The following is a 14828-nucleotide window of genomic DNA, read 5'->3' on the forward strand; positions in this document are numbered from 1 at the left end:
CTCAATCGGGATCAGTTAACAGCCATCGATCGATCGCTCGGGTTCAGTAACGCGTAGCCTGCAGTGCAATTGCTCGGGTTCAGTTAGAGCCCAACTCCTCGCACCCACGCGTGTGTGTGTATGAGAGAAACGCGCATCGCTCGGCCCCGACCACCCACCTTAACCGGTAACACCCCGATATTTTCCTCGCCCTCGCTTCTACCACAGTTTTTTCCGTCATGGACGGCCCAAAGAATGTCATGCAACTGCGTCTCCGGCCCGCCCAGGACGAAAAGCCCATTTTCTGTCATGATTTTTTTCATAGAAGTAGGACCCCACCACATCTATAATGATACCGGGTTTGGTCATAATTATCATCATAGAAGTGTCATAAGTATGACAGAAAAAATTGTCATTCAGCCCAAAATGTCACGGATGTGTCTTTTTTTGTAGTGTTATTTAGTGATGAATCCACTATTTTGGAAGAGGTTCCAATTGATTATGTGAACAAAGTTGCTCTCTATGATGATTATTGTGATGACATGTATTCTATAAAGAATAATGATAACCATGGAACTTTTCATCATGATTTTAATTTTCAATTGGATTATGCCTCCAATGATAGTTATTTTATTGAGTTTTCTCCCACTATTATGAATGACAAGAATTTTGCTTATGTGGAGAGTAATAAAATTTCTATGCTTGTGCATCATGAGAATAATGCTTTATGTGATAGTTATATTGTTGAATTCATAAATGATGCTACTGAAAATTATTGTGAGGGAGGAATATATGCTTGTAGGAATTGCAATAATATCAAGTTTCCTCTCTACATATTGAAAATCTTGAAGCTATGCTTGTTTTGCCTTCCTATGCTAGTTGATTATCGTTCCCATAAGTTGTTTGCTCACAAAATCCCTATGCATAGGAAGTGGGTTAGGCTTAAATGTGCTAGTTATATTCTTCATGATGCTCTCTTTATGTTTCAATTCTTATCTTTTATGTGAGCATCATTGAAATCATCATGCCTCGCTAGGGGCGTTAAACGATAGCGCTTGTTGGGAGGCAACCCCATTTTATTTTTGTTCTTTGCTTTTTTCTCTTGTTTAGCAATAAATAATTCATATAGCCTCTGTTTAGATGTGGTTTTATGTTTTAATTAGTGTCTGTGCCAAGTAGAAGCTTTGGGAAGACTTGGGTGAAGTCTTTGTGATCTGTAAAAAACAGAAACTTTTGCGCTCACGAGATTAGCTGCCATTGTTTACTGGAGAGTGTGTTTAGGTTGATTCTTTTTTAATATGATTAATAGACAAATTCCTCAGGTCCAAAAATTTATTTCGAAATTTTTGGAGTGACGTAAGTATTCGAATAATACAGATTACTACAGACTGTTCTGTTTTTGACAGATTCTGTTTTCTATGTGATGTTTGCTTATTTTGATGAATCTATGAGTAGTATCGGAGGGTATGAACTATAGAGAAGTTGGAATACAGTAGATATTACACCAATATGAGTTTAGAATGAGTTCACAACAGTATCAAAAGTGGTGGTTTATTTTCTTATACTAACGGAGCTTACCAGTTTTCTGTTGAGTTTTGTGTTGTGAAGTTTTCAAGTTTTGGGTAAAGATTTGATGGATTATGGAATAAGGAGTGGCAAGAGCCTAAGCTTGGGGATTACAAAGGCACCCCAAGTTAATATTCCAGGAAAACCAAGAGCCTAAGCTTGGGGATGCCCCGGATGGCATCCCCTCTTTCGTCTTCGTTCATCGGTAACTTTACTTGGAGCTATATTTGTATTGACCATATGATATGTGTTTTGCTTGGAGCGTCATTTTATTTTCTTTTGTTTTGCTTGCTGTTTGAATAAAATACCAACATCTGAAATTCTTAAATGTTAGATAGTCTTCACATAGTTGCATAATTATTCAACTACTCTTTGGTCTTCACTTATATCTTTCGGAGTAGTTTGTCATTTGCTCAGTGCTTCACTTATATCTTTTTAGAGCACGGTGGCGATTTTATTTTGAAGAAATAGATGAACTCTCATGCTTCACTTATATTATTTTGAGAGTCTTAAACAGCATGCTAATTTGCTTTGGTTATGAAACTAGTCCTAATATGATGGGCATCCAAGATGGGTATAATAAAAACTTTCATATAAAGTGCATTGAATACTATGAGAAGTTTGATACTTGATGATTGTTTTGAGATATGAAGATGGTGATATTAGAGTCATGCTAGTGAGTAGTTGTGAATTGAGAAATACTTGTGTTAAAGTTTGTGATTCCCATAGCATGCACGTATGGTGAACCGTTATGTGATGAAGTCGGAGCATGATTTATATTTTGATTGTCCTCCTTATGAGTGGCGGTCGGGGACGAGCGATTGTCTTTTCCTACCAATCTATCCCCCTAGGAGCATGCGCATAGTACTTTGTTTCGATAACTAATAGATTTTTGCAATAAGTATGTGAGTTCTTTATGACTAATGTTGAGTCCATGGATTATACACACTCTCACCCTTCCACCATTGCTAGCCTCTCTTGTGCCGCGCAACTTTCACCGGTACCACACACCCACCATTACCTTCCTCAAAACAGCCACCATACCTACCTATTATGGCATTTCCATAGTCATTCCGAGATATATTGCCATGCAACTTTCCACCGTTCCGTTTATTATGATAAGCTCCATCATTGTCATATTGCTTTGCATGATCATGAAGTTGACATCGTATTTGTGGCAAAGCCACCATTCATAATTATTTCATACATGTCACTCTTGATTCATTGCACATCCCGGTACACCGCCAGAGGCATTCACTTAGAGTCATATTTTGTTCTAAGTATGGAGTTGTAATTCTTGAGTTGTAAGCAAATAAAAGTGTGATGATCTTCATTATTAGAGCATTGTCCCAGTGAGGAAAGGATGATGGACTCTATGATTCCCCCACAAGTCGGGATGAGACTCTAGACGAAAAAATAAAAAAAGAGAAAAAAGAGGCCATAAAAAAGAGAAGGCCCAAAAAACAAAAAAACAAAATGAGAGAAAAAGAGAGAAGGGGCAATGCTACTATCCTTTTACCACACTTGTGCTTCAAAGTAGCACCATGATCTTCATGATAGAGAGTCTCCTATGCTGTCACTTTCATATACTACCGGGATTTTCATTATATAACTTGGCTTGTATATTCCGATGACGGGCTTCCTCAAAGTGCCCTAGGTCTTCGTGAGCAAGCAAGTTGGATGCACACCCACTTAGTTTCTTTTGTTGAGCTTTCATACACTGATAGCTCTAGTGCATCCATTGCATGGCAATCCCTACTCACTCACATTGATATCTATTGCTGGGCATCTAGCCCATTGATACGCCTAGTTGATGTGAGACAATCTTCTCCCTTTTGTCTTCTCCACAACCATCACTCTATTCCACCTATAGTGCTATGTCCATGGCTCACGCTCATGTATTGCGTGAAGATTAAAAAAGCTTGAGAACATCAAAAGTATGAAACAATTGATTGGCTTGTCATCGGGGTTGTGCATGATTTAAATATTTTGTGTGATGAAGATAGAGCATAGCCAGACTATATGACTTTGTAGGGAAAGCTTTCTTTGGCCATGTTATTTTGAGAATACATAATTGCTTAGTTAGTATGCTTGAAGTATTATTATTTTTATGTCAATATTAAACTTTTGTCTTGAATCTTGCGGATCTGAACATTTATGCCACAATAAACAAAATTGCATTGATGATTATGCTAGGTAGCATTCCACATCAAAAATTCTATTTTTATCATTTACCTACTTGAGGATGAGTAGGAATTAAGCTTGGGGATGCTTGACACGTCTCCAACGTATCTATAATTTTTGATTGTTCCATGCTATTATATTATCCATCTAAGATGTTTTAAATGCATTTATATGATTTTTGGGACTAACCTATTAACCTAGAGCCCAGTGCTAGTTTCTGGTTTTTCCTTGTTTTAGAGTATCGCATAGAAGGAAAACCAAACAGAGTCCAATTGACCTGAAATTTCACGGAGATTGTTTTTGGACTAGAAGAAGCCCATGGAGTACCGAAGATGGACCAGAGGAGTCTCGAGGCCACCACCAGGGTGGGGGCGCGCCCCCCTATCTCGTGGCCGCCTCGGGGACCCCCCTGATTTTCTCCCAACTCCAACACCTCTTATATATACCCAAACTTCTAGAAAGAAACCGAGATCAGGAGTTCCGCCGCCTCAAGCCTCTATAGCCACCGAAAACCAATCTAGACCCGTTTTGGCACCCTGTCGGAGGGGGGAATCCCTCTCCGGTGGTCATCTTCATCATCCCGGAGCTCTCCATGACGAGGTGGGAGTAGTTCACCCTTGGGGCTGAGGGTATGTACTAGTAGCTATGTGTTTGATCTCTCTCTCTCTCTCGTGTTCTAGATTTGGCACGATCTTGATGTATCGCGAGCTTTGCTATTATAGTTGGATCTTATTATGTTTCTCCCCCTCTACACTCTTGTAATGGACTGAGTTTTCCCTTTGAAGTTGTCTTATCGGATTGCGTCTTTAAGGATTTGAGAACACTTGATGTACGTCTTGCATGTGCTTATCTGTGGTGACAATGGGATATTCATGTGATCCACTTGATGTATGTTTTGGTGATCAACTTACGAGTTCCGTGACCTCATGAACTTATGCATAGGGGTTGGCACACATTTTTGTCTTGACTCTCCGTTAGAAACTTTGGGGCACTCTTTGAAGTTCTTTGTGTTGGCTGAATAGATGAATCTGAGATTGTGTGATGCATATCGTATAATCATACCCACGGATACTTGAGGTGACATTGGAGTATCTAGGTGACATTAGGGTTTTGGTTGATTTTTGTCTTAAGGTGTTATTCTAGTACGAACTCTAGGATAGATCGAACGGAAAGAATAGCTTCATGTTATTTTACTATGGACTCTTGAATAGATCAATCAGAAAGAATAACTTTGAGGTGGTTTCGTACCCTACAATAATCTCTTCGTTTGTTCTCCGCTATTAGTGACTTTGGAGTGACTCTTTGTTGCATGTTGAGGGATTGTTATATGATCCAATTATGTTATTATTGTTGAGAGAACTTGCACGAGTGAAAGTATGAGCCCCAGGCCTTGTTTCAACGCATTGCAATACTGATTTCGCTCACTTCTATCATTAGTTACCTTGCTGTTTTTATATTTTCGGATTACAAAAACCTATATCTACCATCCATATTGCACTTCTATCACCAAGTCTTCGCCGAACTAGTGCACCTATACAATTTACCATTGTGTTGGGTGTGTTGGGGACACAAGAGACCCTTTGTTATTTGGTTGCATGGTTGTTTGAGAGAGACCATCTTCATCCTATGCCTCCCACAGATTGATAAACCTTAGGTCATCCACTTGAGGGAAATTTGCTACTATCCTACAAACCTCTGCACTTGGAGGCCCAACAATGTCTACAAGAAGAAGGTTGTGTGGTAGACATCAGCCGACCACGGGAGGCGGGAGCAGGCGGTTCCGCCGGTGCTGGTTTGGGCAGCTGGAGTAGGAAGATCAGAGACTGAAGAAGCATGATTGCTGTTAGATTGACATCTAACGGTCTGAAGCTCGTAGAGTCGATGGTTGATTGAATTTCTTTTTTTGAGAAACCTTATGTACGCATGAACTTAGTAGGCCTACAAGCCAGCCTCCAAATCCGTGGCAGACAACATAGAGCCCATTTTCTATTTTTTAATAATTTGTAGCCCATTTGCTAATTCTGAAGTAATTTATTACAACTCATTTTCTGCCCACGACCACGGTCAAAAAGTTCAACCTTATTTTGCATATTACGGTGGAGTCCGAACTATTGTAATCCCGAAATGATAAACATTTTTAAGAACTTATCGATTTGCCAAAAAAATCATATTGTTTTTGTAAACAAACAAGATGTGGGACAATTGAGTTGGTTTAAGGGAAAACCAGTGGTAAAAAAATCAGCGATGGGAGGGAAAATAACAACAAAAATAAGAATGTAAATATGAAAAGGGAACTTTATGTATTTTCAATATAATGATACGTGTATATGAACTAGTAAAACTATAGGTAGAGATTAGAAAACGAAGTAGGACATGGCGTTTCAAGAGGAAAATAGAACTGGGCTGTGTGTTTGATTCAGTAAAAAAACTGCCTGCGGATGTTGTAAGAAAAAATATAACTAACGCTGGCCGGCCAGAGGCCAGTACATACCTACTAGATCTTTGTACCCTGTTGTTGTCATGGGCTAGGCCTATTAAAAGAAAACCAAGCCTGGGCAGTCTACAACCCAGTTGAAACTTGCTCGACCTAAAAAAACAATATACCTGCTCAATAAACGAGAGAATTCCGCAAGTACAGACTGATAACTGGGATGCAGCAGGTATAATTTTTTTTCATCATGCTAATAAGTGCATGCACTTGTTTTGAAAAATTTGGAGAACTGGGAATTCAAACGTTAGGTGCTTATGCTACCCGTCAAATAAAAATCAGGTGCCTGAAAATTTGTTTCAAAACAAATGATTCAGCTTTATATCCATGTCGACCCTCGGCATGATGGTTTGAATAAATGCCAAGTTCATACCTAAAGATCATTAACAACAATACCAACTAGCGGACGACAAGGTGGTACAAGTAACAATACCAAACTAACTTATAATATTTTTAGTCCTGGCCCTAGTGTTCGTCTGGTAGAAAATCTTGCAAAAGACCAGCTCCCGCTCCTTCTCTTGCTCCAGGTCCCTGAGGTGGTACTGGTGCATCACCCAGTTGGTCCTCTGCTGGTCGAAGTTCTTTTTTTTGCGGGAATGGTTGAAGTTCTTGTTGGTGTGCAGCACCAGAACCTTTTTGCTGCCCGTCTGCCAGCCATTGACCATCACCGGCAAGGTATTGCCGGTCTTGTGCCACATCGCGTGCATGCTGCACTCCAACTATATCTTGCGGCGCATCAACGTGCCCCTTTTGAATGCCCTGGAATTGCGCGGGAAGAAATGCTTGCTTAGGCCACTCAGTGTGATACCTGCAGTATTGTTGAATACAGGTTTTAGTGTACGTAGTTGGCATTTTCATAACATCTTTGGCATGTTAGAGTCACTTGTTTCACTTTTTATTAACTGTCAAATTGTAATTGCTTCACTAGGTCTGCGTCTAAAAAGAAAAATAGAACTATAAACAAAGGAATATGTTTGTGCAAGTAGACGGCCAATCGGTGTCTTACCTGGAAGTTTCTTAGGATGGGTGTAGCATATGTCGTGCTCGCTGTCGATGGTTGGTATGAATAAATCGACGAGAGGGTGAGATCTCGCGCTGTCAGCACTCACTTTGGCCTCAAGGTGCTCAACCATCTCCTGATCCATGGGATAGAACTTGACGCCAGCAGGCAGGACCAACCAATCCTTCCTGGAGTTGCATCGGCTAATTCCAGTTATATGGTACACAATGTATGATCAAATCGGCTGTTTTAAGTGAATGATGAAAGATTTCAACAGATAAGTGGTAGTACTCCACATCCGAAGTCCACAATACCCGAACACGCCACTGGGATTCTTGTGTCACCTCACGTGCAGCATGTTGTCACGTCAATTCAATGTGAGGACATGATGAATAATTTGACCGATGTTTACTAGTACTGCTACTGTACTACTTACTAGTCGTATTTAGTGTCACATTTTAACCATAGGTTTAACTAACAAAATGTCAATGCATGTCACCGAAAATTATTCCATTGGAAACTATGTTCAAATACGAATAAAACGATATAATTTTTTGTGACATGCATTAACATTTAGTTAGTGAAATTTATTGTCAAAATTTGACACAAATTATGAAGGGGGCCAGTAAACCAGGAGGGAGGTAGCAGTACGAGTAGCGCAATATACGGTATAGAGGACTAGTACAAATTTAGAAATGGGGTAAGAAGTTACAAGGCTGTGCGACAAAATTTGTAGGCTACATGAGTAATACAAAATATAATTCTCATTGGACAACACTTTCACCAACAAGTACACACTTGAAGCCTAATTGATATTATATATATAGGGTGGGTCTATTATGATAACACCCTTAAGAGTCTTATTATGATAACACCGGAGCTTATTTTGATAACACCCCGACCCACCTGTAGCTACAAACTAACCACAACCAAACTGCGGATGCAATGAAAGAAAAAACATAACCCACCCCGCTTTATCCTCTCCTCCACCCCTCGCTCTCCCCGTGCTCCACACCCGCATCCCATCACGTCGCCACCGGACCACCTCCCTGCCCGCGCCGCCACACCACCTTCCTCCCCCGCGCCGCCTAGCCGCTATCTTCGCCCGCGTCGTCGCCCCACCTCCTTCCCCCGCGCTGCTGCGGCGCCATCCCGACGACCTCCTACCTCCCACCCCGGGTCGGCCCCTCCCTACGATGCGGCTGACCTCCTCCTTCCAACCCAGACCGCCGGAGACCCGCCCCGCCCGCGCGTCGCCGGAGCCGCGCCCCCGCCGCGCGCCGCCGGAGCCCCGCCCCCGCCGCGCGTCGCCGGAGCCCTACCCCGCCACCTACCTCCATGCTCCGCCTCCTCCCCTGCAGCACCTTCCCGTGGCGCCGCCCCCTACTTCTCCTGGATGGCCACCGCCCCCTGCTCCATTGACCAGAACAACCCCTCCTCCTCCCCATCCATGGTGGTCGTACCACCACCAACGACCTCTCCCGGTGCCGGATACGGTGGGATCCGCCTATAGCGTCGTCGTCCCCGTGGGATCCGGTGGATTCAGCCTCCAGCGTCGTTGTCCTCGTGGGATCCGATGGGATCCGCCCCCGCCCCCTCCCCATTCACTACCTCCCTGCGGTGCCGGGCAACACCGCCGCGCTGCCAGGCCCCGCCCCCATCGCACCAATGAGCGCAGCAGCCTCAACCTCCCACGATGGATCCAGGCACCCCCGGTCAGATCACGCCCCAAGTACCCGCGCCGGCGCCGCCAAGTTAGTGGGTCGCCGCCCCTCGGTCCCCCTATTCTACCTCCCATCCTCCATCGCTGGAGCAGCACGGCCGCGGGCGTGCAGTGCACTGCGACACCTCGTGCAGTGTAGATCGGGCATCAGGCAGGATTGCAGTTTCGTTGTGGTGGCTACATGCCAGAGTGATTTTTTTAGTCATTTTGTATTTCACTCGCTTGGGGTGCAGCTCGCGGGCGCATCCTGTGCAGCTCGCTGGGCCTATCTGGAGGTTCCCATGGGCCTCCTCTCCCCACTGCATCGCGCTTCCCGGTGGCCTACTACAAGCATGACGAGTAGAGCATCAGGAGACGCATAGTGCTCTTCTGCACTTCATTGATTTTTGTGCTTTTCTAAACAGAAAAAGTGCAAATGAAGTCCTCTCTGGTTTTCTATTGAGGTTCATTCTACTTATTTTTGCAGGAAAGGTGAAGTGGTGTAGTTCGGCTGGATGGCCCATTCCTCAATTTTGTTGTTGTTGAAAACTGCACTTCATTAGTTCATTGTAAAAACTGCACTTCATTACCACGATGGTTAGTGAAAGTGTACCCCGTAGAATTTTGTGTGGTTCGGCCAGTGGAGAGTGCCGATATTGTATGGGTGTGTGGCTGTGTAAAACTATCGATAGTTGTGTATGCTTTGTAGCTCAATTTGTTCTCTTGCGCTGTTCTCTATATAACTTTTCCGTGGTCCACTTGGCAAACACAAACAAGAACATCTCAAAGCAGCTCACTTCTTATTAGATGTAGTGCACTCGCTCTGTCCCTACGGTCCACTTCCGGGCCCAATGCTTGACGTCAAGTGCACTTCACCTTGTTTCGGAAAATTTGGTAGTCTCGAGGTAGTATTGCGGTTCACCAACGCTCGGCGTGAAGTACACTCCATCTCGTTTGGAAAAATTTACGTCCCACAAAAAAGAAATGATGCCATGCACTTGCCAGTCCGATGAAGTGTAGGTTTTAGTCTAAAGAAGTGCACTCCACCTTGTTTGGGAAAAATTACGTCCCACAAAAAAGAAATCATGCAGTGCACTTGTCTGTCCAATGAAGTGCGGTTTTTAGTGTAAATAAGTGCGGTTTTCTGTCTAATGCAGTACGACACATTTACGGTAGTCTCAAGGCTCACTTTTCATAGTCTTGCGATCCACCAACACTTGACATGAAGTGCACTCCACCTCGCTTAGGAAGATTTACGTACCACAAAAAAGTAATGCGGTTCACTTCTTGATAGTGTTGTGGTTCATTTACACCCAATGTGAAGTGCACTCTACTTTCTCGTCCTTAAAAAAATTATGTTTGAATAAAATAAACCATGCAGTTCTCTATCATGTCTGATGCAGTGTGGTTTTTCGTCCGATGCAGTGCGGTTTTCAGTCGGATGAAGTACCCACGTCGATTTGGGTGTCGTGAAAAACAGAGTGTCCGCATTTCGCTAAATTCGAAATTCCTCTAAAACCGTAAAGAATTAAAGAGAGTGTTCTACATGAAAAAGTTGTCCCTCGTCGATATCTTTCCAACGGCGTATCGTTTGAATCATTCCGACCAGTGATTTGTAAAAAATTTGCGAAAAACAGCCGCTGCCACTCGTCGTCTGCCGCACAATTTTCAAAATTATCTAAAATCGTAAGGAATCTCAAAAACATTTCAACACATGAAAGTTGCACCTCGCCCATAGCTTTTCAACGGGATATTACACGCCTTGTTTTGAAAAACGGTTAAAAACTAGAGCGAAAACAATACCGAAAATTTGAAAAAATTTGAAAAACAGAATTCCGTGATTTAGTAAATTTGAACCTTCTCTTAAACCATAATGAATTAGAGAAAACAATAGTTATGAAAAATATGCGCCTCGATGATATCTATCCAATGGTGTATCATTTTCCTCATTCCAACGAGCGGTTTAGAAAAATGCGAAAAAAGCTCGCTGCCACTCTTTGTGGGCCGCATCATTTTTGAAACTACTCTTAACCCGTGGGGAATCTCGAAAAGTGTTCAACATGGCGAACTTGCGTCTAATCCGTAGCTTTCAAACGGTATATTACACGCCTCATTCCAATAAGCGGTTAAAAAATTAGAGCGAAAACAGTACCGAAAAAACACTACGCGAAGGTTTTTCCGACACGAAGTTCAGTAGTCTCTGTAATGTAGTGCTCTTGCTAAAGAAAGTGCAGTGCCCTCGCGTTGAGCATGCAGTGCGGAAGTGTTATCAGAATAACTATTCTGATAATATTATCAGAATAGACGAGCTGTATATATATATGGCTTCTGCACAACATCTCCATCATCATTATCAGTACATCCTACGCAGGTGAGTTAGGATGCACTTGATCCCAGAAAGGTATCTATCCTTCAAACCAGAGGAGTGCTGCAAATTAACAATAGTACATAATATCCAACAAAAGAGGGTCATGCTACAGCAGCAAAATACATGGCTCAGACTAGATATCAGTACGAATCAAGTTGTGCATATTTGTTGTTGGCATGAACCACATCGCCGCATGTCGGGTTTGCAAAAGCCATCCATCGCATGGAAGCTTGATGCCTTTCACACACTGAAGATTATCTGGCAACAAGCTATGTCGACAAATCTCTGGATATGGTGATTCATGAAACCCATGGTATGATGTGTAAACACAGTTCCCCCTGGCGAATGGAAGTAGCATAGCACGGTAATCATCGCCGGTGATATGATCAATGATTGGTTGGATGATAGGATAATTGAGCCCGAGGAACATGGAGTGGTTGTCGAGGCTGTAAACCCGCCTCCAGTTGAATACGCCTGGCCCAACGGAGTTGGGATCTTTCTCGAACACGAACCAACCATAGCCATCAATGTCACGAACGCCCCAGGCATTGTATTGCATGTGGTTTGATGAAATGGTTTGGTCAATTTGGTACGTGCAAATGAGCATCAAAGGACTACTGTCAGTTGAACGAGCGATAAACCACCACCCATCGGCTGGTATGATTCCAGGTCCTGGAATCATGAAGGTCAGCACATTTGCGTCTGCTGCAACTATTCAAATTGGAGACCAAAAGGGCAAAAATAAACAATCATGTTCAAAGTATGTGTGGAATTAAGATTATTATAACAGTGACACATATCATAGATAGAGAATTGCAATGTCATGGTCATAATCATACCCCAAGTTAAAAAATAAGCCAATGGCTTTCATATTCCCTACTCCTATAAAAGACTCAGTTGGTGATAATGGTGTGTCCGTCATCCATCAATTCTGACCATTAGATCTGCATCTAAGGACTATGATGTAAGTCGTGGCATTTTTGCAACAAGACCCCACTCCTCTGCTCCAATTTGCAGAAACCCCTTAGTATCTTGAAACCAACCACATCCCTCCCCCACCTCATCAAAACAGCCACAAGGAATATATTTTGAGTGAAACCTAATACGAGTATATTTTAGTGATATATACACCAAACTATAGTGTTTTTCTTTCAAGTTTGTGAACATGTATTATTCTATTTTGGGTCCATTGCAATGCAAGGGCACATTGCTAGTCTAGCAATATATCATGGTTCAAACATCATGTAACAATGAGAGGAAAACAGATATGATAGGGCCTACTCATATTCTACCATAGCACTAACTACAGTTATCATATCAACTCTAAGCAATAACATGCGTTGTTATAAAAATCCTGGAAATGAGAGTAACATATAGCAATCATGAGGTTATATTCATAATATCTATTCTAACAATCATTAGATGCCAATTGTTCTCATATCAACTCTAACAATAACATGTGTGCTCATAAAAATCTAGGAAATGAGAGGAACATATAGCAATAATGTGGTCCTAGACATACTATATATTCTAAATTTGTAACAATGAATAGGCAGTCGTATTCTTAACGTAAAGATGAGATGAGGTAGAACAATTACACAACGATAGATTCCACCAGTATAGGCAGCAAATCTGTGCGTCGACCGCATAAACGATGCCATCATGCACTGTAGTATTAGACAGAAATGTTGGGTGAAGAGGATCGACGATGAGCCATAACCATGTATGGCGACTGGATTCCAGATAGACTAATCCCATGTTGAACACGACAATGAGCTTGTAATCCATGTAGTCTTGTGATGGTGTGGGCACTTCGTAGATTACAACCTTCAGCGAACAGAGGTCGAGCCAAAAGCTCGACGCGTCTCGTGCGTAGTAGGCAGGAGTGTCCGGCGGGCCGCGAGGCTTGATGGCGGCAGTATCCAACGATGGAAGGGTGATCTCTCGCTGGGTGTAGATATCCATGAGACACCATGGACTACCGGATTGGTGGATGAGGACGATCCAGTTGGCCTTCATGCCCGCCCAGTAGTGGCCGCGCATGAAGGACAGGTGGACGGGTAGTGGTAGCCTGTCGAAGGGCACCACGGCAACCTCCGTAGGATCATCAAGTTGGTGTCGGGGCCACCTGCGAGGATCGGGCATCAGCAAGCAGGGTGTCTTGAAAAGAGCCAGCTGGTTGCAGACGAGTACACGGCACAAACACACCGAGCTTGCGGCAAGACGGACGGTGCTGAGCAGGTCCATATGATTATAGATCTGTTCCAAGAGAACATTAGGGAGGGAATTCCAATCGTGGCTCTGCGTGTCAGTCGGTTCTGCCATAGGGTTTTTCAGAGCGCTAAGTGACTGGGGTTTCCGGTGCCTGCGAGCCAGCAGGGAAGTGGATTCGGGCAGGGGAGCGAAGAAGATGGCGTGTGGCCGAGCAGTGAGCGGGGGGATATGGTACGAGCGAGCTACCAAGGAAGATGGCGCGAGCGGGCGAGCAGTGAGCAGTTGGAAATGGTGTGCGGTCGAAGATTGGGAAGAGAGGAGAAAGAAGAAGAGAGGAGGAAGAAGAGTGAAAGACGGGGAAGAAAGTGCATTAAATCTCAATTCTACTAGTACTACTACTAGGATATACCGTCCTTCGGAGTGTAAATAGTTACGCCGATGACATGTGGGTCTACCTCAAGAGGGCCCATATGTTAGTTAATGGAGGAGAGAGGTGCGTCATCTTATTTGCGGAAGCGTGCTCCACTAGCAAACATGATGGCAGTACTGGGTAAGGCTGATTTAGTAACACCAACACGCTGGTTCAGCTTATTAATCAAGTGTCCCATCTGCTGAAGCGTGTATTGTCAATTCACTATGAAGACTAGTTGAATAGTTCTCTCTGACCAAGATGGGGAACAATGGATCGCGAAGACTTCCTATCTACAATATCCCTATGCATGTACGCTCAGGCCCCTCCCAATGCTCCACCTTGTACAGGTGCTAAGGCTGCCATGTAGGCAAAAAGTCTGATGTGGCAAGGCAAAAAGACTTAAATGGAAGAATCCCACCAATGCATGAAGAACTTTAGTTAAAAAATCACTAAATATTATCTTTTTAAACATTCAAATGGAATACAACATACATATGTATGTAGACATATTTTAGAGTGTAGATTCACTCATTTTGCTCTGTATGTAGTCACTTGTTGAAATCTCTAGAGGGACAAATACTCTGTGGGAACAAAGGGAGGATTTTACTCCGTATTTGGGAACAGAGGGAGTATCACAATATGGAGGGAATATAGGAAGCTTGAAATATGAACATGTCAATGGGAGGGAGTAAAAGCCTCATGCATGCATGCATGCAACATGCAACACTCACACGTACACATGAACGCCCGCAACACTCACGCACCCGTGCGGCACACAGCACACGACGCAACACACACGCTCATGCTCAAGTGCTCAACCTACTCCCTACGTCTGTGAAAGACTGTACATTTAGAGATTTACACATTGACCAGGGCATAATTAACGCCCAAAAGTAGCAGATTTATGTGTGCATG

The sequence above is a fragment of the Triticum dicoccoides genome, chromosome 1A, assembly GCF_002162155.2.
Source record: "Triticum dicoccoides isolate Atlit2015 ecotype Zavitan chromosome 1A, WEW_v2.0, whole genome shotgun sequence".
In the NCBI taxonomy this organism is placed as follows: Eukaryota; Viridiplantae; Streptophyta; class Magnoliopsida; order Poales; family Poaceae; genus Triticum; species Triticum dicoccoides.